Below are 25,954 nucleotides of genomic sequence, written 5' to 3'. Positions count from 1 at the left end.
AATCCAAACGGTCCTCGCAAAAGGCAGCGATCCCTCCGCAAGAGCCAACGGAGAAGGAAAGCCAGCCGAGAGGTACAACCTTCCTGTCAAGACCTCATGCCTCTGAACTGAGCGTGAGCCTGTTTAGCCAGAACGATGGGAGGGGATAAGAGAGTGCTTTTACTTTGCATTTAATGAACAATCAAACAAACCAACGAACCCTAAAACTATTCATTTCTCCACAGAATGTGAGCGCTCAGGTCTGCAGACACAAGAAACTGCTTCGTTTTCATCGGAAGGCCATCGAGAATTTCCACACACGCATACACTAAGTAATGCCAGAATACAAACCGATCTCTTGTTCTCTTCATTTCTAAGTCATACCTGAGATCATGGTGGATATCTAGGCAGTTTCACAGATAATCTGAGTACTGTGCATCCAACACCAGTGGCCTGAAGTCTCATTTATTCTGCATCTTCAATGCAAAACCTACACATTGAGCTGACAGGCAACTTGGTTTTGGGTTGCTATGTGTGTCAATATATTTTCTTTATGCTCTGCCAGACTTCCCAAATGGTTACAGAGCTGTGTGCATCACCAGTAATATCACCAGTAATACCATACAGAGAATACGGACACCGCTGAACAGGTTAGAGGTTTCTGACAGAGAAGGTAGCTCTGAAGCATCTTGTTTGACTTGAGAGTCCTGAGAGAGAGCTCAAAATTTAACTTGTTCTGTCTCGCTGACAGAGATGTGAGATCCCTTTGCTCCTGGTGGCAAGATGGTGTGTCTGCATAAGAACAAAACTAAACACAGCCCTCTGACACTTTCCACCAGCCGAAACATAAGAGTTTCAGAGCCCTTCTGTGCTGCACAGCAGTTGCTCCCTGGTGACAAAGAGCCACTTCCCGTGACTTGTAACACAACCAAGACTTACTTTCTGTGGAATGCGATGGTGAAATGTGTGCTTTGAAACGACTGAAGTCATTGTAATTCAAAGCTGTACTACAGTTAAAGTTGGCTTAGCAGTAACAAACTCACTCAGAGAGTCTGAACAATTTGGGGCTTGAGACAATTTCCTGGCATCGAGGTCCAGGCCTTAACTTCCTGCTCTTCAGCAGAAAAGATTTCTCGGCAACACTGGTACAAAAGGACGGTTAACAAATAATGGCACAGGGTCATTGGCTGCAGCTTGTGAAATCCTGGCTTGGAGAATATTTGAACGACAGACGGTTCATATTCAAACCGTTTCAAACAGCAAAATCCCTTCAACTTGCGGATGTTAAAGCACTTCCAGAAACCACAGAGAGAAACTGGCCCTTGAGGTATGCCTGTAGGGTAAAGGCTGCAAGAGTAGATTTCAGTTAGCCTTGTCCCATTTTTCCAGCTTGTAAGACCAACTCATACAGAGCTGTACTTGGGTCAAGAGAAGTATCCACCAAGAAATCCTTCTTCCTATCCCATCCAGAGGAATAAGCTCTACTAGTGGGGGGCTTGTGTAGCTTGCAGGAGGTAGCAAGGCTGATGCTGCTCTGCAGGCAGCTGGCCTTCTTTTCCACGTTCCTTTTGGCCCAGCAGCCTGACCAATGCACCAGGCGCTTATCCTACCTCTTTCACCCTCTTTAGCTACAACGGAGAGACAAAGAGATGTTGCTAGCAGAAGTCTAAAGGAGGACGGGAGACTAAAGTTCAAGGTTCTGCCTCCCCTCATGCCCAAGCAAAGATTACAAATCTCTGTTTAATCATTCCCTAGGTGAAAACATGCTGCAGCAATTATCCCTCTCAGCGCACTGTTCCAGGGCCTCTCCCTCCCTGTCAGGACAAAGAGAAATACCTGCTCTTGCTGCCTCGACACCCCACAGATGCTGAGAGTTGCAACACGTCTCAGAAGCCAGCGCTGAAGCCCTCGCTCCCCTGATGGTATCGTTGCACCAAACAGAAGAGCTGGAGGTGATATGGAGGAAGGGGAACCACGACCTGGGAGGTCAGCAGCTCCATCACTCTGAGAGACGGCTCTGGGAGAAATGAATCGCTTGAGATCCAAAACCAGCAGAACAGGACTTGAAGCAGTGCTTTATCTCAGGCAGGTGCCTAGACCAACGGGGCTTTTTCTCTCTCCCTCAGACTTTTCTGCTGGAGCTGCCCTTCACCTTTAGGTGTTTAGTGGCCTGTTTTACCTTTCTGACTCCACAGTCCAACAGAGCTGTCAGGAGCTAGACTGCCGTCACAGCCAGCACAGTCCTTGCTCACTGGAAGACAGGAACAACCTGCTCCTTTTACAAATGTGGCACTCTCAGAGTAGTATCTTCTGATCTAACTGTTCCTCTCCACCAATATCAAGAAGTTGAGCTGAAGGTAAGAATTCAGATGTGTGTGGCCCTGGTTTGAGGGAACATGGCGCAGCTATTGCCCTAGGGAGTGACCCCGAGCATCTCTCAGATCTTACAAAGAGCTGATGAAACCAAAGTAGAAGCACTTCAACGGGAGAATAAGAGATGCAGAAGTGGCTCCCTCTGGGTTAACAGCCTGCTGAGAAACATGTTCTCAGAATGAATGAGAGGTAGTTCAAGCCTTAGTCTGCACCTCACTAAGAACACTTTCTTGAAGGCTGCCCGGCAATCCTTGCAGCTGCCAGCCGTTCCCTAGAGCATGCCGTTCCCTCTCGGCGGTACCAGCACACTTGCTAGTGCAATAGAGACCAACAGAATGAAAAAAGTGAGATTACCTAACTGCTTTGGAGGCACCAGAAGCAGCACGCTGGCAGAAGTGTAGGCCACCGATACTATTGGTTGCAAAGGTCCTTAGATATACAGAACCTGCATCTCCTATGTCTGTAACAACCTTAGTTTCACAAGAACATACACATGTGGGGTAAGGGCATTTTTTTCATGTTCTCTTGTTGTAGCTCTCCTGTTCTGGCCTAACTCCTCACACTCTAAAGGCAAAGCACATCTAACTTTGTAGCATCGAAGTGGGCCAGTGGTCTTCCAATTGTTTGCGATGCTGAGGTCCACAACCGAACTCTAGGAGCAGCCTGCGCTGTACAGGAAAGTGGGCTCAGCTGTAGTGCAGAACCCAGAGGAACACCCTCTGCTACAGCTGCTACGATCCAGGCACACAAACGAGATTTAAGAGCCAGGGGTTTGGAAGAAGACTCTTCCAGGACCAACCAAGCTGAGCTGACAAGACCTTTCGACTAGTGTCCAGGGCTCTTTCAGTTCTGACCTTCTCCTTTCCCTCTGGGACAAGCCACAGCACCGCTACACAAAGGCGCTGAAGCGTGACTACTTGAGGAGTGGCTCAGCGATCCAAGACAACCACCCTCATCCACCATACTCACTCGCGAGCTGTACAGACTGCCAAGTGGTAGGATTCACCCCAGAGCACATTAGGACACAAATCTGTCCAAATAGGGCCATTATAAAGGAAGTAGGAAGCTTCATTTATTTGGGTACCTTTGGAAATAGCGTGTCTGTACAACCCTCATTTGGCCGTCTTGTGTGTATGTATTATGAAAGAGCCTCATTACACACACAGGTAATATTTTATTTTTGCCTCCTTTCCTACACAGGACAGGGCCTGCTCTAAGGATGAATCAGAGGAGAAGACTATTGTCTATAGCATCCCAGCTTCAACATCTGCTGAATTTGGACAGTAATGTGTAAGTGAAGCAGGGAACTGTAGGAAGAGAAAGGATTAGGGCAGCCAATTGCTGCCCTGAGGACTTGGCAACTATCCTGTCCCTGCTGAGCAAAGTAACGAACCGGAATTTTTCCAAGGTTACTCACTAAATATGTGTGCACGCACCCCTTTGCTGAATGCTCATCTGCACAGCCCTGCACTAGTACTGCAGAAATGCAGGAAACTTGGTCACCGAAAGGAAAGAATGTTCTTTTTTTAAGCTTAGTGTTTACCAGCCTCAGTTTAGTCTGCACAACGAGGATCAACGCCTCTGGGTTTTTCAGCAAGAGACTTGTGAAATACATAGGTATCATAGGGATGAAGGGCACAGAAAAGCTCAAGGAGAATATAATTGGTTTGGTCCGCAAGGTACAATTTGAATAGTGGATTGCAGCAAGGCCTAGAGATACGCTCACATGCAAAATGAGAGAACTTACACCAAATGCTGGCTCATAGCACCCTTCTTCCACTACAGCTGTGCCTCTCTCACTAGAGAATGAGAAGCCGCTTCCAGGATCTGGCACAGGGATGTATAAAAACCACCCATGTTTTAATCTAGCATTTTTCCATCAGGAGACCTCAAAGCACTCTGCAAAGGAGATGCCTGTTCTCCTCGCTTTACCGATCTGGAAATTAGGGCACAGGGAGGTGAAAGTCAATTAAGAAAATGCAAACTTGGCATCCAATACATCTGGATGGTCTCATTATACTCCAGCCCCGGGGCACTGATGCCCCCTTCTCTCAAGGGTGGCTGCAGAGCTTCCAGCTCTCACAGCACGTCTTTCCTTTGCTATTTCACCCTGCAGTCACTATCATCGTGTCCTCTTTCAGCTCTGTTGTTCCCAGTCACTTTTGTCTCTGTTCAAGTTCACCAGGCTTCTCCAGGAGAGCCCATTTCTCCGTGGCTGTCTGTTCTCAGGTAAACTAATTAGGAAACTTTCTGCCTCCAGAAGTTGTATTCTGGACGATCCACTCTTGCACAGAGACGATGTTGAGCAGATAGCTGGGAAGACAATCATCTTTTTAAAGCAGGTCTCTGAGCCCAAGCAAAGTCACTGAAGCATTGCAGACGTATAGGACCGCCAGCACCATCTGTAATTTAGGTCGCTACCATAGCTGAGGAAGGGAGTGTTTTGTTTAGCTGTAGCTATGGTTACAGTAGCCTATAACTGCATGCATTTCCGTTTTGGAGCATTCGTGGGGTAACATAAATTTCCTTGATGCCACAGGCCTGTTAAAACGCAATACAGTTATTTAGTGCACTAGTGACATACTGCTCTTTGGCATGGCAGGCTGTATGTGGGCTAGTGTGCAAAGTGAAGTGTCACCAAAGGTTTATGGGAGGAAGGATTCCTTCTGCTCGCCTACTTAGGAAGGGAATTACGTAAGAGGTGCTTGACTCTTCAGTTGCCTGAGCACGAGGAGACCCACATTCTCAACACGCTGAAACAACCAGCCCCGAGAGAGACTGGGTAAAAGCCCCGTAGAGTTAAGGGCGAACCACCCGGTGCCTACAGCGCAAAAGCGCAAAGCTAAGCTTCTGTTTTAAATGGATTTTTGAATTTTTTTTTTTTTTTAGTTTGGGATCTTAAGCTGGAATTACCCGAAGCCTTAAAAAACACAAAAAAATGACCAGCCTGGTTTGTGGCTTCTGCCCTTACTCCCTGCGTGTCTAAGCTTGCTGCGGAGTTATGCTGAGGTAAACTGCAAAAGCGCAGGGGTGAAGGATACAGTAAGTAGAATATAACAACTTTATTACATTAATGATACACCCAGGCAATGAAATTGGTGCAAGTGGTTAGTACTTTTCAGTATCTTTAAAGGACAACTCCTTGAGCAGGTGCAAGAGAGCGGGTGTAGTCTTTGCCCCACTGATGTCAGTGGGAACGCCCAGTGCCTTTTGAAGCCGCTCCTGTGTGGAAATGCTCTTCTGCTCCCCTCCTGGAAGCGTGTGAATTCTCAAGAATCTGAGCTGCCTTTTAGCTGCAGAGGTGACTGATTTACACAAAACCGGATAGCAAGAACTTCCTGAGATGACCCTGTTTTGTGAGGAGATTCTAATCTCATGGCAAGTTTGTCTAGCCAGATAATGACAGTAATTAGCCAGGAGGCAAGAAGGTGGATCTAGGTATTCTACTTCATGAGTAAGGAGGATGTTTTATGACAGTGGAATTAGGAGGAGGATGGAAACTGCTCATATCCTTCAAAATGGAGCTGGAACAAACAGCACAGCACAGAGGACTGCACTTGAGAGGAGATCCCCCAGCCTGCTCTCCTCCCAAAGTGGAGAGGCTCGGAAAGAAAGAGGTCCTTTTCCCGAATAAGCCAGTACCAGCCCTTAACAGTAGCAGCATCACCCTCGTCATTCCTCCTGCTATGCAACCCAGTTTGTCTGAAACATGGTGTCGGGGACAAAGAGGACTAGTACAATAAATGTATGTCAGCATTTCTGATATTCAAATGAAATTTGCAGTGAATAAATGAGTAGATAGAAGAGGCAGGCTCTCAGTAAAGACCATGCTCATTCCAGGACACAATAAGCTGAAAAATATCCTTGCAGTTACCGTGAAGCTTGGTAGGGGCACGCCTGCTGCAGCACTACCAGATTATCACCCGTCCTTATCTCTTGTCGTTTCCAGTCAAATATTTGCAAACTGCTTACATACTGGGTAGATAACAAGCCACAGGAATGGAAAGAACAGAATACTTAATTCAAAAGTGCATGGATTTTTTTTTCCCTGGAAAAAAAGGTCTTTACAAACCAAAGGTGAGACGTTCCTTGCAAACAGGTAGCTCTGGTGGTATCAAGTGATGCAGTTTTGTCTTTCTGGGGTGCTGCCAGACACCCTGAAATGATAGTGTGGAGAGGAATGTGAGATTTCCCCCTTTCATCATAATGGTTACTTTGAAGCCTAATTACAGCCGTTTAAACACCAGCCTATTAGCCGTGCTACTGCTGATCGCTGCACCGAAATGCACAGCCCGACAGGGAAGTTCTCTCTCGGAGCTGGCTGGGCAGCTCAGGCATTACACCGGAGTTTGGAAAGGGCATGGAGCAGCGGCGGGCATCCTGGGCCTGGCGGCCTCTGCCATGCCTGTTCTAGTGCTATGCGGAGGACGGGAGCGCCACGGGACACGCTGCGGCGTGACCCACCACGTGGCGATACTTCAGGTGCCACAAAGGCTAGCGCTAGGCAGGTACACCAGAGAGCTTGGCCACTTCACTCAGAAATTCTGCAGTTCAGGATTGTGTCAAAAGATGACTACAACAGTAAATATGACCAAAAGGCGGCACGTCACCTACGGCTCCTCTTGAAAGACAAGCACCAAGAGCCACTGCTGATCCCTAGCTGCTGCAAGATACCCTCTGTACACCGATCCCCACCACTTCTAGTAGCTGTGACGAACGCAAGGCCTGGTCACATCTGGCGCCGCTTTTCTGTTGCAAGACTTGTCCCCTCCATGATGTTCCCTATTTCTGCCTCTGTGCGCTCCAAAAACCAGGCAGCTAGGCTTAAATCTTGAGCGTCCAAGCACTTTGCCTTTTCCCAAGAGAACTTTAACTGGCAACCCATCTCTAAAATAAAGGCCTAGCACAATGGTGTCCCTTCAACAGTGGAGAAGGAGCAGAGAGCTGAGAACACGGACTCTTTTACAATCTCATCTTCTATTATGAGTTACGCCAACTAATTTCTGCATGGTTCCTAATGCTGCTTCTCACAGGTGGGCCACCCAGCACAAGCCAGATATTCACCTGGTGTAACTGGAATAGCTGTGTCTGCTTGATGTCTTAGGGGGATATTCATGAGCTGAAGATCTGACACTAATGAAGTTCTCGTGCCTCTGGTCACATTGTAAGGTAGGTGAAACCAGCGCGGCTTTACTTTAACTTGTTTGGTTATAAACTGTGGCAGTTCAGCTGCTTCATGACCAACCGAGACACCCCTGCAGCGGAGGCGGTATCCTCTGAGGGCTGGAGCAGAGAGCTCGGGCAGGAATAACAACAGCTGTCCCAATACAAAGTGTTCCCACTTGTGAATCAAAGCCCTTACTAAGATCGTGTCATGTCCAGACATGTTTGATACCTATTCTTGCAGACATAATACGAAGGCAAGGATCTATCCTTTTTCAAGCGCATCTTTTCTTTTTTTCCCCCCCTTCTGCAATGGGAGAGGAACACAAACCGAAACATGCACTCGCTGAAAGGTTGGAAACAGGAAGTTCTGTTTAATTTGCACATTCCCTGTTTCTGATGGAAAGTAGGAAATATAAATCACAGCCTTTTATTTCAAATTTGGCATAAAAATTTGCCTTCAAGGTAATGACAAATAACAGACTTCACACTGCTTCGAATTAGGCTGATGATATTCAGTGAGAAGTACAAGGTAAAGGCTCAGTTCTGGGAGCGTTTAATTTTGTTACATTTCCCCATTCAAATCTCATCTTTGAGAAACCCACAAAAATAGCAGCAGCAGCAGCAAGATAATAAATAATAGCTATTTTACATGATTTTTACCTTTAAAATGTATCTTCCCTCTTTCTGCCTCACATCTTCTAAGTGCTGGGGAAAAGCCTTAATTGAATTACTTTTAGAGAACGAAAATCAACCTTTTTTTTTTTTTTTTTTTCCCCCCAATTACTGTTTTCCCCTCTTTTGCTTTCCTCCCCTTATGTAATCTGGCCTTGTTTTTAATCTTTTCTGGTCTCCTACTATTTCCATCTAGGAACACTTCTGGTTATACTGGAAATTCAGACAAAGACATTCAGCAATCCAGAAAAAGCGTCAAGTGAGTTTATGGTTTGAATCTGAGAGAACAAAAGCAACTTTGGAACTACTCAGTGTAACTATAATGAGTCTTCTAACAAACTCGTTCGGCCCTATGTCAGGTGTACGCTTAAAAGTTTTCCTGAAAAAAGTATTTTTTTGTTACAGATGTTATCTTCTTTACTAAAGTTATTGTGGACAAAACTATGTCTCATTTATCTGACCTATCCACAGACACAGAGAGATAAAGAAAGGATCCTACAGCACAATGACAGTGTCCACATCTAATGGGAGGTAAAGAGACTACACCGACTTAACGGAGAAATTAAAGGCTACGAGCTTGCAAGCAACGACCACCTAGATCCCTCCTCATCCACACTGGGATCACCAGTAAAGCTTTACTTCACTCTGGCCTTGAGATAAGGCAGAGGAGTGGTTGTGCACAAGCAGCATCTGAGTATAAATCAGTCTGTTGTTCTCACAGGAGGATGCGGCGACCTTCTGTCACTTTGCGAGCAGTGCTCTTTCCAGAGTGGACTGCTCCTGCCATTTGAGTTAAACCTCTGCTTTATTCCCTGCAGATACAGACCTGATGTTTGTGCAATGACAATGAGTAATTGGGCTTCACATAAAGACTTCACGAAATTACTGCAAACATGTGACGCTGGCATTCAAAAGCAAGTACTTCACATTACTTTTCTTTAGTTTCCACTTCACGACTGTAACTGTGTTGCATATTTATTTGGGAATCTGTAGTGTTGCAGAAAGGCAAAAAGCCTAGAGACCTGATCGCCTACTGTCATGGTGATAGTCATGAACGACTTCATGGTCTTGAGATGAGAAACTGGTCTGCAATGTGTTCTGAACCTCCTTGGAGGAGCTGCAAACTGTCAGCAAGCCCTACCTGATAAAAATAGTCTCTTATGCTACATGAACTGCCATATTCTGGCTATTCTACTCACATTCAAAGGCATCTCACTTCAGCTGGTCTGTCCATGCAGCAGTCACAGCTACTCTGTGCAGGTGTGGACCTTACTAAAGGCATGGTTACACGCAGTCTCCTCAGCTGGGAAGGCAGATTGCGGACGTCACCATCCTGTAACTCAACCGCTCCGTCCCCTCTGTCTCAGTTGTGACAGCCATTTCAGGACACAGGTTTGCAGCGTGGCTTTGCGAATACCCGCATCTTCCAAACTGAAAAAGAGGAATACCTGATTTAATCTTGAGGGACGGGGCCTATACAAGTTCTGTCTAACTACTAACAGCACTTAGGATGAGCAGTTTCTAATGACAAAGTTGCGTTTATGTATGCCTGCACTATTCTAAAGAACAGACTAGTAGTTCTTCCTGATCTCCCCCCTCTAATCCCTCTGAGCGTAACACTTGTAAGAAAGCGCCTCCTCTCTGAATCAGCTCAGGAATTTTGATCTGATTTGGCTTTTCAAAACCCAACAAACATGTAAGTGAAAACCTGTTTTGGAAGGTAAATGCCAACGTCCCTGTCCAGCAAGCTGAAACAGAATGATTCCCATGATTTAAGTAAAACATTGTCACAATCACCATATAATTGGAGGAAGGTTTGGGCCCAGTGAAAGAGCATTTCCTGAGGTTAAATCCAAACAAGCTGTTCTTTGAGCAGTGGAATTAATGAGCCCTAGTTCACCGGGTACCTCTGTCCTTTGTCCCTTAATCTCCCCACCACAAAAACCTCTACCCCTGTGTCAAATGTAGATGAAATTACTCAATGCCTTCAAAAGTTATGAAGAGGAGACTGACAAATGAGGAGACAGATAATACGCTCGTGCAGGCTCACCTCCTCCAGAATCCAAGCCGAAAATGACCCATACAGCTTCTGCCCAGCCCAGCAATTATCATCGCTCACAGTAAACAGCAACACAATATAAACAACGTAAATTCATTTGTATGCAAATATGACATTGGTGTTCCATGCACAAGTATAATTCATGTTGTTGGGGCTGTAATAATTCCACGATTGGTTTTAATAACTATTCCTTTTAGTGATACGGGATCTATTAATACCTGCATTGTGAAGCCTAATAAAGGTGATTATGGACAAAGAGGAAACAGTGACACAAGTTTTAGAATTAAACAACAGAAGAGTTGCTGTGTCTGGCCATCTGTAAATAACACAATGAAACTCTTGCCACAAGCAGCAAGTGGGTCTTCCCTTGTCTCATACAGAGGCATTGTACGAACAGCTAAGCGAGAGGGAGTCCCATGGCAGTCTCACCTAGAAATTGTTCCCTCAGTGAAACTCCAGCTAAAAAAAAAACCCACCCCAAATGAGATTTTTCCTCAAGAATTTGCCCAACTCATGTGCAGGAACCATCTAGATCATGAGCACTGCAATACACGTATGTCGGTAGGGAGTAACTTTAATGATCTGGCTTGGCAGACCCACGAAAGCCTGAGTATCTGAAAAAGTTTGCTCCTCAGTTTCCACCTCCTGAATGGGAAACCACCCTTTTGCGTTTCTTTTCTACTGGCGGTCGCTCAGAGGGCTTGTTTCACAGGATTTGTTTTTAAAAAACCTGTGTGTTCATACTCTTCCCTTTTAACATGAATCTGTTAACTCTCATTTATGCATTGCTGCGGAAATGGTTGTCACGAACAGAGAATCATGACTTCAGGAAAGGAATATGTACGAGCAGATGGCCATCGGTCTGTCCATTCCAGTAATCATTACACAAGCAAATTTCTAAGATTTTTGCCACGGTTTCAGAGTTCTGGACCAAGTTTCTACAGCTGAAGTTGCTGAATGCTCCATTTATCAAGAGGTTGATTGAAAAGCGCATTCCTAGCTCCAAACTCCTGAGCTAAGGAAAATGTCCCCTTCTGCATATATTCCATACGAAGACCCTGCGTTTTTGTTCTACTCGACTCCAGCCACAAAGGCTGGTATCGCTAATCACCTCCCTGCTGCTCACGTTAGCAGAAACTTCTGCCCAGGAACAAGTACACGCAAAGCTTGGGGCTGCGCACAGCGCAGTTGGCCTTGGCCTTTCCTGCTCTAAGCCCCTGCCACATGCTGCAATGAGGCCTGAGCCAAAGCCCTTTGATTAAAATAGGGCTTCCCGAGGCTTGCCTTAGGTGTGTGTGTCCTCCACCTGCCAAAGACAATGCAAACGAAATTCGATTCCCAGTACCAAGTAACACTGCCCTAACACAGATCAGCCTGTGTGCCTTCAGAACTAAAGCAAGTCGGGCCATTTGTCCTCCTCCAAGCCTCCTTTGTTGGCTTAGGTGTTGTATTTCCCTTTTCAGGTCACCCATGCAAGCTTTTATTCTGATGGCTTAAGTAAAGGCATGCCAGAATAAAGGGACTGTTTACATGAACAGCTCACAGTGCCCAGATGGGAAGAGCCCTGAGTGCTCGAGAGGATGAAGGCAAAGAAATATTAAGGTTTACCAAAAGAAAGAGCACAAAGTGAGGAAAGCCGATGTGGACCACTTTGCCCTGTGCAAGCACTTACGTGTGTTTACAGAGGGGGAGACAGTCTTTCCACTGCAAGTGAGCAAAAAGGGCAGCTCTAAGGGTAAGAATTCAGCTACGGATCAGAAACCAACACTTGGAAGCACAGGTAACGTGCTCCTATTTCTCAGTACAGCCTCTGTGAGTAACAGCCTCCTTGGCACACAGGCGTTAGGAACAAACACCAGGTGTGTTGCTCCAGCACCTACGCCTCTCTCTACTCTCATCCTTTTCCTCTTCCAGGAAAGAGCTTACAGGACAAAGATTATTAATCTTATTTTACAGATGGGGAAACAGCAGACAAGGAAGCTGAAAGGAAACCTGCTGCCTTGAGTAGCAATCCCTGCGCCAGCCACTGGGCCCGGCAGTCTCACTTCTTCTCCTCCAGAAGGGTTCTGTGCACGGAAAATCACGAGCACGAACAAGAAGCACTCCTCGCAAGTCCCAGGAGAGAGGATGCTTGGATTTTTCACTCCCAGACAAGGGTGCAGCCCAAAGACACACAGCCAAAGAGACCCAGCAGTCTTTGGAAGAAGCCTAACAAACTTAATGAAGCCAGCTACATCAGTGATCTTTATCTGAGTCGCTCTGATCTCCCCACACAGCTGCAGGGCCAAGACAGCCCTGTCTGTGGGGATGCTGTGCGCCTCCGCCGTGTCCTCTGCCGGCGAGCCCCCGCCTGCCAGCCAGCGGAGGGCAAGGAGCCGGAAAGCGGGCAGGTGTGTATCGTGCCCTGCCACGGCGGCCTCGGCGCAGCTGGCCTCGCTCCCTGCTTCTGAACAAACGGGGACAGCCCAAATCAAACACCAAACCACGCTCGACTTGCCGCCATTACAAATGGAAACGTTAGCGTCTCTAGGTGAGACTACGCACTGACACCAAGGCAAGAGGTCTGTAAAGTTCGGCTCCTCTCCGTTTCCCTTATCACCCTTTGTTCAAAAGTTCTTAGCGGTTATACATTTAAAATCCTAAACTTCTTGCAGTCGCTAATGCAAATGCAGTTTCTGCAGATTCACAACTTTCCATTTTTCCAAGGAAAACACGAGCCGATTAGTTCAGCAAAAGCAAACAGATTGATTTTCCCTTCTGAACTTTTAACCAACAGAGCAAAATACACCACTGGATTTCCCTGCTGGACTTCATTTTAATTGAATAACAGATCAGGCCCTCATTCCCCTCTTTGAACTCCATCAGCCGCAACACACCCTTGAGGGCAACGTCCCCCACTGTGCACTACCGACTCCCTCTGCAAGGTACAGCATGGGAACACGTGATTTTGGGTACCTTATGACCGACGTGGTCCGGTGCCTTGGTTCAGAGAGGATATGAAGGAGGCAAGCCACGCTCACAAACCAATGTACTGCTGTGGGAAAATCTGGCTTAATATTGATCTGACTTGATCTGACTTGCACTGAAGTATTTCAGGTTGGTGTAAGCGAAACGGAATAGCCTGAGTCGCATTCCCGCATCCTTCTCATGCTATAGTTCGTTGGAAATTCATGCTAAATAAATAAATAGCAGCTGCTGGACTTGATTTGGGATAAGAAAAGTGCAATTATTTTTTGAGGGAGAAAGACTTGCTTATCAAAGCGTCCTCCCCAAGTCACATCTCCACAGAGGCCCAAGCAGACCAGGACAGCCGCGTCAGTTTGCTCTAACTCAGGATGGGGTGTTAAGTCTCCAGAAGCCTGAACAGGGCTGGACTGATACAGGCATTGACAAAAATCGCTGCACCTTTTTTTCCCTTAAGGAGCCGGACACTCGTGTTTAGCCTGACCTCCTATGTTAAGGCAGTTGGCCTGCAGAGTCCTTTGAGGGTACAGCTGCAGATCATATCTTGCTAGCATCGTTTTGATCGTCTCTCCGATTTCTGAGTCTCCGGCTCACGTTACACCTCAGGTACGACATCTGCTCCTACAATAAATTCCCTGCAGACAGACCCTCTGAGCTTTCACAGTGTCACACACTAAGTTTACAGGGCTCCAATTTGCCAGAGAACCCAGAGCAGGACTGTGAATACACGCTAGAGAGGCCGTGCAGCTGAGAGAGAATAACCTGCCTCCAAAAGCTGCATCTGAAGGAAACAAGTGGGCTCGTACAACAGGCGCCCCTGATCCCAAATGGGGCTTCAAGAGACAATCATAATAAAAATCCGAGATAGCACCTAACAGCTAGAAATACAAACGCACATGCAAGCACTTATGTTGGGATGCAAGAGCTGATGGAAAAAATCAAAATGGAAAAATGCGGTTTCTTCAGGCTGAAGTGAGAGAGAAGCAGCTCTTGTCTTTCCTGTGCTAACAGTGCTGAGCTGTGCCTTACAGCATGTCCCAGCTGCGGATCCACGGAGCAGCTCCGCCAGCATGCTTAACCAGATTTTCCACCACACCTTTGGGCTGCAGCACGCTGTCATTATATCATGCATGCCTGAAATATCTCAGTAAAGCCAGGATAAAGGAACCAAGGGACTTTTTTCTGATTTTGCTCGCTCAAGCTAGCAACAGCTCTGCGTGGTTTCTGGAGGGGCTGTTCTGGAGGGGCAAGGCCAGCCAGTCCCAGGCACGCAGGAAGACTGGCATCCTAGGGGGTAGCATCTCCCTGCTGTCTCTCTCTAAGCAAGCCCAAGCATCTCTGCAGAAGAACTGAACCATTACAGCGCAAGAAAGTGTGCAGGTCGTTATGGTGCACACAGGGCCTTTCCTTAAGTGGGTTCAGCGTGCGACACAGATGAGTCACGTCTGCATACATGTGTGGGAGAGCGCATGCAAGCATACTGAGATACACACGTACTACTGCTTAATTCCCTTGCAGACAGATTTCAGATTCAGACGGAGAAAAAAAAAATAAAACCTGGACAAATGCAGAGTCCTTGGCCAGTGCAGAATCTGCTGGGCTTGGGGAAGTAAAACCGCAACAAAAAACGTACGGTGACTTGTGTGCAACTTGAGAGTTAGCCTTCAGAAGCGATGGGTACTCTGCACGCCTTGGATAAGTTCCAGTGAGGCCAAGCCCGCCTCCTATACACATGCCTGCATTAAAACAAGAACACACGGCCTGCCCGCTCCGTCACCCATGCTCTGAATGGCCCCGCACTTCACAACACTTTTCAATCATTTCTGAAAAATTTCGGGTTCTTCCCATTCATGGAGAAAGGGCTGAGGATTTCAGAGCTCATTCTTTGCCCAGCCCAAGCCACAATTATTAACTTGTGTTATTCTCCCAAGACCCACACAACCACCCTTGATGGAAGAGCATGAGTCTTTCTATAGGATGGGCCCTGTCATTTATGTCAAGAGATAATGTCTTGCACTTTCCTCATTCCTGTCTCCTAAGTAATACCTTCTCCTGTAAATAGACAAGGGAGGGAGGGAAAAAAGGAAGCCAAGCAATTCCTTCACTGCCTCACAAAATTTTAGTATTCCCAGAATATTTGTTTGGGGCCAGTTTGAGCCAAATCAAATGGTCTCGCTTGACCAGGACCAAAGCCTTATTTCAACCTGCAGCTGGGCTGTCACGGAGCCTTTTGATCTCCTCTTTGCAAGACATTCAGGCCTCTTGTAGCCGTCTGGCTGCAGCACTGTAAGAAACATGGCCTGGCTGCATAGCTCGCCCCTTAGAGCAGAGGAAGGTCAGGCAGCACTGCAGTAACACTGCCACATCCAGATTAGTCCAGCATAAACTAAATGCTTTGGCATCTCCGAGTGGAACCTGCTGGTGCACAAAGCACCGTTCTCTGTTTCTCCAAGTTTAAGCCAGCAAAAAAGCACAACTTACGGGACCAAAATCATCTGCCCTCAGCACTAGAGCAGCCTTGGGCTGACACGCACAGGTATCATTCTTGACTCTGCCCATCTCTTTAGTCTCCACCTCTCCACTATCATACTCCTTTTCTGTGAGTTGGCCTTACCCTGCTTGTTATTGCTCCACCTCAGATGCACTTGTCAGGTGGCTTCACCAAGACCCTACCAACTCTATTGCTGCTTTCCCTGCTTTTCAGTGCCATCCCGCCCTGGCTCAGAGTCTTGACATATTTCCTCCACACCCAGACTCACGGCAGTTCCTCACTGTCTCCTACTGAAACCAAGAGCCCATTTGTATCCCGCTTCTGTCCTCCCAGCAGGGCTCGTTCCCCTCGCTCACCTCATTCCTGGAGTACACCTTAAGAAAACCCCAGGGATTTGCACACAGACACAATCACGGGGAAACAAAGACCAAACGAAGATCAGGACTCAGTACACTGCCAACTGCCCAGGTAAACCCAAACCGCTCCAACATGAGCGCAGTTATCTACCTGTACTTTCCAGAGAAAAAGAACTGCATAAAACTTTGACAATACTTGTTATTAAGAGCTTTGGCCTCTTCAGCAATTATGCTGTATATTTAGTTACTAACCGGTATCTGTCAAGCACCTACGGTGGAGATGAGCAGAGCTGCCAGACCTTGCTGTCTCTTACAGTGGTGAAACATTACTGAGTTTGCAAGAGGCGACGGGACCAGATCCACAATTGCAGAGCAGCATTTTCAAAAGTCTTCAGCACGGGCCCAACTCTGCCCTGTTGAGATCAGTGGGAAAACACCACCGTTAGCGACTTCAGGGTGTGCTCCAGGCTTTTGAAAATTAACCGTAGATTTCAGTAGGACTTCTTCTTCTGTCATCTGTGAAACTTGGAGCAAACGATGTGGTTACACTGCACCTGTATTTTGCCTCAAAGGATCCCAAACTATTTATAGTCACTCGCCTTTTACTTTGAGGTGTGTTTGGGTGGATAAGCAGCAAGGACAAAGCCATACACCTAGGTCACCTTACTGTAAACAAAGATATCTTCAAACCATGTGCAGCACCGAGTGAATGAGCGGGTAGGTACCTGCACATACGTATTTTGTGTTCTGTCCCCACTGGGCAGCCTGGAGAACTCTCACCTCACAGTGGATATTCCCCTGCTTTCTCACCCAAATGAAAACACACCCAAAGACACAACGCCAGGTCAAACAAAATGTCGTCTTCCACTCAGAATAAAAAATTCTGTTTCTTTGAGTGATTTCTTCATGTTACAAGAAATGAAAAAAAATCTTTTTTTGGTAAAAACTGAACGATCATTTTTAGAATATAACAGATTTTTGGATTGAAAAGGGTGAAATTAGACCTTTCTGCAACATTTCTTTCTTCCCAGACTAAGTTCACGAACCTACTAGACAGCCATTCTGATCAGAAGAAAGAAAAGCGGTATGCTCCCTGCAATACCTCCTACCTGTAATCATGGTCAGAGATCAGCAGCTAGGCACTTTGCCAATAATCCTGTTTGCTGATCCTAGGGCAGAATTTCCCCTGCAGAGTCTCCCCATGTGAGATTATATGTTAATCAAAGGAGAGCACTTGAAGTATCAAACTGTGTTTCTTTACCTCTAAAACAAACACACAAGCCTTCAGATCACACCCATTGTTTCGCATACCTGAACCTTCTCACGTGAACTTTAGTATCTCCTGCAGCTGCCTGTGCTAACAGCAGGGAGGTCACTCAGGGTCCTCGCCGCTAACCCGTGTGCTGCACATCGCATCGGCTGTACTCGGTACAGGGCCCACGGCAGGCAGGTAAGGAAGACCAGCGAAGACCAGAGCAAAGCATCCCTTTGTTGACAGTGACGGTTGCCATTTTACAAACTCCTAAAGAGCCCCCTCACTCTGAGAAGTTCCCCCCGTCTAAGGGCAGAGGTCAACGAAAAAGGAATGGTAATAACCACATACAGTTTATGCATGCAAGAACAAGTTCCTGATCACACGGTCTCAATCAGGCTACGGTTCCTCACTGCCCAGCCAGAAGTTGGTAAGTGCCACATCAGACTAAACTTCCTAATTCTGCTCCACGTCCCACCAATTAGAAAAGGAGAGAAATCCCAAATGGTACCTCTAATATTGTACAGCAAAGGAAAAACCAAACAAGAAGCCCCCAAGCCATTCCCTCCCCACCACAGGCTTTCCAGAGTGGTTCTCAACCACCTCTTAGATCCCTCTACCTTCAACATCCAAACACCTGCTCTTAAAGCAAAATCCGTTCCGAAAGGTGCCCCGGATCTCAGACATATTGCAATGTGACAGCGGAGAGAGAGTTTTTGTTTTGTTATTTACACTAAAAGACTATGAAGAACCAGAAGGGCAAAGTCACCTCTATGTCTGTCAACTGAGGCAAAGTGACAGCCAGAGCAGCGGGCAGGTCAGATCTGCCTGCAGGACACAGTAGGCCCCACAAATTACCAGGGTTTCCCTAGTTTGTTCCTCCTTTTCTGCTGGGAAATGGTGTCCAGGTAGAATGTGAGGCCTCTGGATATTTGCCCAGGATTTCTAGATGTCCTACAGATGAGTCAGGGCATTAGATCTCCAGAAAGCACAGCCATGTCTGCAACACACGTACAAACCGCCAGCCAGACTATCCATTTCTGAGTCACGGCAAGAGACAGTATCTGTTTTATTTATTTGGCTCTCATTTGGGTGCTATGCTCTTTAAAAAGGCAGACTGCTCAGAGGACTCAGGTTAGACCCCAAAGGTAAGAAAGAGAGGTTTTGCTTTTCCTGTGGGGCAGAAGGGACTGTGCAGTTTACTGCAATCCAGAGCCACTGAGTCGGCAGCAAGCAAGCCCCTGCAAGGACAGAAGGCGTCTGTGCGCAGGGGGAGGTGTTATTGCCAATAACAGCTCTTACTTTCAACCTGCCCTTTGTACTTTTGGTTCTACTCAGGAAGTTAATTATTCTAGTTTATGTTCTAATATAACCAGCTTTGGAGTTTTAAAGCCTTGTTAGTCTTCTTTGGAGAGCTGGTGATAGAGAGAAGGCCTAGGCAGAGCCACCTCAAAGCTCTGGTTAACCTGGGATCCTGCCACAGTTGCAGAAAGTCTGTGTACGCCTACACAGAGCATTTGGAGACGTCTCGCTTTTGCTGCGCTGCGGAGACCTAGGGTATCCCGGAGGGACATGCAGAGGCCGTCAATTCCCGTGCCTGTACGGTACGCTACAAACATGGGAGCTGGTCTCAAACCAGCAGCAACTTGGAGTATTTTGAAATCTCTGTTCCTCCTCTGACGACACATTTCAGGCACATATGGGCTCGCAGGCTTTGCGCCACCTGCTCCAGCGCTGGGGAGGCGATGGTGGGAGCAGGAAGAAGGGCTCCGGCGTGCGAGGCACAGAGGGGCAGCAGGGGGAAGCGGAGCTTGCCGGAGTCGGCTTTTAACAGCTGTGTTGAGAACGGCTTGGGATGGGAATGGCTTGGGATGGGAACGGCTGTTTGACCCAACTACCTCCGGCGCAGCCCTGACTAATAGCATTACACTTCAGCAACGCGTGCGGTGGCATTCCTTTCCACACAGACAGTATTTGCATAGTAATAACAATTCAACAGCCTCAGCTGTGACTGTTGCTGGATCAGTACAGGTAGCTGACCCCTTCCAGCCATCACCCACAGGAAACAGGATATGTCACAGCCTTTCCAAGGCAAACCTCTTCTCCCAGAGAAAGAAAGAAACTTCTGCAGCACTCCTCTCAGTCTCTTTCCTGCCTTGAGTAAGCTGGGCCTTACAAAGACTGCAGCTGTTATAACACAACACGTGTTGGCAAACATCCTGTGTCCCCCGTCAGAATTAGCCAACCTGTGAAACACACTTGACACCCAAAGGACAATAATTCGCTTACCATGATCCAAGCACTGCAAATCATTTGATAGCAGCACTGGCCACTGTCCCTGCATGACTTAAGTTTCTAAGTAGCTCGGGATGCAAAAGGAGTTAGGCACTATCTTCCCTTCAGTGCCAGCAACTCAGCAGGTATCAAGCGACTGAACCCTTCGGAGTACCCAGCGTTGGACGTGTTGGGAAATTTTACCCCAGTGCTTCCCCTCCATATTTAATTCACTGATGGAAACAAAAGATGGGATTTCTGTCCTTCTTCCTTTGGAGGCAAGCTAGATTCAACACAAGGACACCAATCCACCTTTTGCGTAGGTCTGCTGCTTGATGTCTTGTCGTGCCTCTATCTCCCCAGCTGGATGAAGAGGAGTCCCTGGCTGCACAGCACTTTACTGGGTGCTTGCAGAGCGCAGGGACCAAAAGAAAAGCCCAGGATCCTGCCTCTAACAGTGCCTGAAAGGAAGAGGGGTGGGACAGCGCAAGTACAGAGCACCGGGCCAAAGAGCCTACACCGTTTGGGTTCTACCATCATGTGTCCCGGGGTCATCTTCAGAGGGAGGCTGCACTTCTATCTTTGCAGCCAGCACCTTTCACTGGAGATCTCCTTTCACTGGCTCTTTGATTTTAAAGCCATTTATATTCCAAGCCTATCCGTACTAAAAATAGGATTCCTTACTAAGAATGGCACTGGCATTACTCACTTTCTGCTACATTCTCATCTCACGCTACGTTGCCACACCTCCGGCTGGAGGAGTGTGCTGCAGTAATCATCCACAGCTATGTGCTTCTGTGAGCGGGTTTTGAACCTCTGCCATCCTTTGGAAGCTCCCACTATTTTTTCTTTCATGTGCTAATACAGTTCAGTGGCTTATCTCCTTTCACATCCTTGGGGCACACCTCTTTGCAGACTGTATACTGACAACCCAACCAAGTGGGAAAAACACACAGGAGGTACAGCCGTCCCCCTTCCTCCCCCTTGCAATTCAGGCCAATCTGCAGTTCTCAGCTGAAAGGGATGCTGTTCTTACTTGCATTCAGGAAGAAACAATTTGCTCTCCCTGGAAGCTACTGCATCCTTTGCCTTTGACCGTCAGCTGCTCCACTCAAACTGCTCATCAATTACAAGCAAGGAGGTTTTCGGGCTTTCCTAGTGGGAGGTACGCTTTTCCAGCTCAGTTTCGCCAGATGCTAAGCATTTCTGCAGGGTATCGCTCCTCCTCAACGTGCCTGGAAACCAAAGAGTGTGGGAGGTGGGACATACCTCTGGCCAGGTCTGGCTGTGTAGTTTAATGAATCCTATATGGGGTTTTGTTTTGTTTTTCAGCATTCTTTTGAGTTTTGCACACCACTTTCAAGCGCAGGAACGTGTTTCCTCCTGACATCCATGTCAGAGGTGCAGCCAGTGCCAGAGCTGACTGTCATTTATTTGCTCTGATAAGGGGTTAAATATGCAGAGGTAAACCTGGGCGTATGTTCGTAATGCAGGTGGCAGTGATACTTTAAAGGAGGCACCTTTCTTTGTTCCCTTAATGATTCATTCATCGGGAGTGTAGGAATTAACCTATATAAATTTTTGCTACTAAGTAGATACACCTAGATCCTGAAATAGTGGATGGGTGAGAACCAGTTATAGAGACTCTACACATTGTCCTGGTAGCACAGAAAGAAACAAACCCACAACGGTAGGCTGGGAATAAATGACTGCATGGCATGTCTCACGGCAAATTCTCTTTACCTCCTGTTTTCCGGTGACTCACTAAAAATCCTACAGGGCTGCAGTAGACACCGCTGAGAAAGGCCTGACTTGACTGAGACCTTCATGCGGGCCCTCTCTTCTGGGGGCTAAACTCTCACAGCGGGAACTGCGCATGGGTGTAACTGATATGGTTTAGACTCAGCAGTGAGCACAGGCAGCCACACTTTGGTTGCACCAGCACTGGGAGGCAGGTGTGAGATTGCATCAGGAAGCCAATATGAAAAGGGAGGCTGGCTTTCCAAGCCTGGCTCAGTGCCCCCTTTGTAAGCTGTAGCTTACACCTCATCAGCTGGGAGGTGGAGAAGAAAGAGATTTGTATTTAGGGCACCTCACTAACGGAGAATTTGCCTCCCTCCCGCCTAGCTAGAGGAGGAAAGAAACCTTTCTGGGAGACTGCACAGACTGGGCTGAAATCTCCAGAATAACTCTTGTGCTCCTAGTATTTTCTGATTTTGTTGGAAGACCCTTTAAGCCTCAGCAAACAAGAGTTGATCAGTCTAAGATTCTTTACAGAGGACAGATCAATCCTGGTTTATCCACTGGAAGTTATAAATTACATTAGCATCTGAGGAGCTGTGCGGGCTGATGGAAGCATGAGGCAATGGTCAATGCCCTGTTGCTGGTCTCCTACAGCTTTGAAAGGAGGTCACATAGCGCTATTGTTGCCAGTGTGATGAGGTCTTGGTTGCTTAATCTCTTCAAGGTAGGCTCCATAGGGTGCGGTAACACCCCAGACACTGCAAAACCCGCCTGCATCTTGCCGGCACCTCCAGCCAATCTCCCCCTCGCAGCAATAGCCAAGAGCACACCGCTTTGGACAAAACGCGGGGAAGAGCTTAGAGAGCGCAAGCCTGAAGGAGACAGCAAAGAGGTCCAGGAGAGGCACCACCATCACACTGCAGCTGGGCCAGGACATCACAGCGGTGCCATTACACTAATGTGAATCACAAAAATTAGAAATGTGCACACAGAGCTGAGTCTCACTGGAGATCCTGCAACTGTGAGGTATTTGTCCATGCCAGGGATGATTTCCTCACTTAGCTGTGCTAATTCTCTGAGAAGGCATAGTACATTTCACAGATCTGACAAAGGGTGGTGAGAAAAGCATGCTTAAAGGTGTGAAGCACCACCAATCTCAGCTTCCTAGGGAAGGGAAAGCAGAGGGTTGGGGTTGCCGGGGAAACACACGGCAACTCACAGCTCAGAAGGGCACACGTATTGGGGGGAACAGCTATTCACACGCACAGTGGTACCACACTGCCTACAGGACAGAGACTATAGCAAGGAGGAACAAGAGGTACCAGGAGGCTACACTCCAGGCAGGATGAACCCTTCCTGGCAGAGCAGCTTAGAGAAAAAAACCATCTCCAGTGGCCCTCTCCTGCCCAGTGCCCTGTCTTTGTGCTCGGTGGCCCCAATCACATCGGCCAAGCCTCTGAGCTGCAATTAGCCACGTGAGCCACAGCGGTGTATCTGTGGGCTGCGAGTGAGTGTCCTCTGGGAGGCCAGGCAGACACGCCACACCAGGTCACGGCAGAAGGCGCGTGGGCACAGCAACCCAATGCAAAGCAGTCTCTTGTGTGGCATATCCTGTTTCTCCCCAAGACATGTACAAGGTCGCCGGCTTAGCCGTGCTCGTGCGTGATACCATCTTTTTAATCAACGTTCTCTGTGCTACGAATTCATCCCAGATGCTTTGCATTGGAGACAGCTTTTCCAATAGTCATTAGCAAGGTGGGGGGGTGGAGAAGCAATTGTCAGGCTTCTTTTTGCATAGGTCGTGGCATTAGTAACAAACTGCCTCCCCCCCAACCCCTGCTTCCTCCTCCCCTGGTAACTGTGAGCCTCCCTACACTTCACTTTGGGAGCTACCGCATAGGAATATTTCATAAACAGGCCTGAGGGTTTGTCTGCTGCCTGTCCTACTTCCTTCAGAGCACCTGAGATCAGCTGGGCTGGAATGTCTGCCCATATCACCCTCCCGTGCTGCCCGGATGGGAGACTGAAACTTACCTACTGAGGTCAAAGGTGGCTTCTCACTCATGGTCTCGGGCTCCCAGCTTAAGCCGTGTTACAGTTGGCAGACGGGCCTCCCAAATCGTGACGTTGACTCTGAAAATCAGGAGAGGAAATAAAGTAAGCCTTGCTATTTTCAGGTGTCTTTAGGGTAACATTTAGGTCATACACTGAACTTCATCCCTTCTGGTCCTAGGCGCCATAAACGTCCTTGCTCAAAATAGGTATGTGAAACTTTAGGTTCTCAGGCCACGTCTCCATGCCAGGAGCCAGTCCTTTGTGCAATACTCCATTAGGCATCTCCAGGGACTGGGCCCCTGAAGGGACTGCCTCGCCTAGTCCTCCACAGTACCGGGCAGTTGTAGATACTTAGATTTGATGTGCATGCGTACAAATACGTGTACAAAATACTTTAAGCTCCTCCAAAGCTTCACACTGAAGCACTGTTAATATAAAAGACCAAAAAGTACAACTGTTTCCTCCTTGAAGCACCATCGCTGACGGCAAGGTTCACAGTGAAGTCACGAGCGCTGATAACCCCGCACAAAGCAGTCGGTCCGAGACATCCTTTCTGAAAGGCTAGAGTGCTCTCCATAAAGTTATCTGTATCATCAGCTGTTAATCAGCACAGACCAATTGATTTCATCTTCCACTAAACAAGGGCCTGGCTCATCCTTGTTTTGGTAGATGTTCGTCTGTGATAGTTCTGTAGCCGTGACGGTGAAAGACAGTACGGCTCGGTAGCGTTTTTGGTGCTGTTTCACTTACCATTTCACTCTGTCACCGGGCCTGGAGCCCAGGGAAGGGTTAATCCCTTCCCTGCTTTCGCCAGGTAACAGCTGTTCTACTTTCAGGATCCCTGGATCACCCAGGTTTTGGTGAGGTAAGTGGCTGTCCTTGCAGGAGCTCCTGTGGGAGGAGCTTTGGGAAAACCAGTCAGGACTGGTCCCGCCAGCCCCGGGAGCATTCCTGTTCCCATGCTGATGCAACTGGATCCAATCTCCTGGCAGACCGGCTGGCTGCCTTCCAAAGAGCTCCCTCCAGACTGGCTCGCACGCTGAGCCCAGACCGGGGATGGCTGTGACGAAATTTGAGCAAGGGGACGAAAGGCTTTCGGCCTTCATTAAAGTTGGGAACATTTGATGAAGATAATGCTTGCTATTAATTGGCTCCTCCCAAGAAAACACGAGCTGCCTTGTTTTGCTGCAAGTTTACCATTCTGTGGAGCATCTCCCCAGCACCAGCGAGACCGTGGATGTTGAATCATAGTGCCGAACCATAGCGCAATCACTTGGGATGTATGAGTGGGATTCATTTAGAGACTCTTGTGCAACGTTGGTGTGAGACGGTGAAGCACAGAGTTATTTCAGTGGCAACACTCATCCTACTCCCACTCGGGATTCAGTGCGTAACAGCTTTGTGTGACACGTTCTGCAGCAGAGCGTGGACTTAAACGCATCCTGGAGATGAAACAGCTGAACGGTGAGCACAGCTTAAGCACACTCCAGAACCAGGTAAAACCAGAAACAGGGTTGTAACAGAGAGAAAGATGCAAATTCAAACCATGTGTTTAAACTATATTCCAGATGCACCAGGAAGGCCTCAGTTACCTATGTATGTCTTCTGAACGAAAGCAGCTATTAGCACAAGCCAAGATAATCTCGACAAAGAGAATTATGAAATGCTTTAATCGTGTCTTAAAGCAGAATTTCTCAGACCCCAGCAAAAGGATGGGATCTTCTAAACACTGCTGTTTTCCTCGAGCTCCCGCTAAATCAATGACAAAACTCACACTGATGCTACCAGGACCGAGATTAGACAGCGCTGATGGCTGACAAGCTCCCCACCGTCACCGTTCACCACCCCTTCCCAACTTTTCTTGCGATATTTTTGCTAACAGACACACGTTGTTGAGTCTTGCACTGCTTGCTCATTAGCACTGCAGTAAGTGATTTCTTATGTAAATCATGCCAGCCCACAGAAAAACCAGTTCAATTCCAGTCTGCGCTGCTGGGATGGACACAGAACAGAGGAGAAGTGCTGATGATCTTTTTTTTTTTTCTTTTTTTAAAAATACAAAACCAGGGACCAGGCATAAAAGCAGTCATTGCATATCTTCCACTGCAAGCGGAATTACCCTCGCATCTGCAGAGAGACTACTCCAAATACAAAACTCCGCTGGCTATCTATTTGCAAGTGCCGTCACCAAGCTTGTACGTACAACAGCACTTTCTGTGCACCTAATGAGAGGTTTGAAACTGACGAGCATTTTTGTCTGTGGACCTCATGTCTTCTTTCAAATCTTAACTTTATCTTTTAAAGGCATGGCTACGGAGCTAATGGCGAAATATCTTTTCTATGCGGTATCGCATAAACTCAAAGACGGTAAACGTGACCAAGAGAAATAAGGGTGCAGCCACGCCAAGGGGATCCTTTTCTTCTTATCGCTGCCGTTAATACAAGCTTCTCAAAGGCCTGGAAGTGGTTTCTGTTTTTATCCGCATCACAGCGTGCATCACTGCGTCAGTATCCCGTCAAACCTCTCCCCCGCTGCAAAAAAGTAAGAGGTGCTTACTGCTGAGTCTACA

The sequence above is a fragment of the Gymnogyps californianus genome, chromosome 4, assembly GCF_018139145.2.
Source record: "Gymnogyps californianus isolate 813 chromosome 4, ASM1813914v2, whole genome shotgun sequence".
NCBI lineage: Eukaryota > Metazoa > Chordata > Aves > Accipitriformes > Cathartidae > Gymnogyps > Gymnogyps californianus.
The sequence above is the reverse complement of the archived record's forward strand: the minus strand, read 5'-3'. Positions refer to the sequence as shown.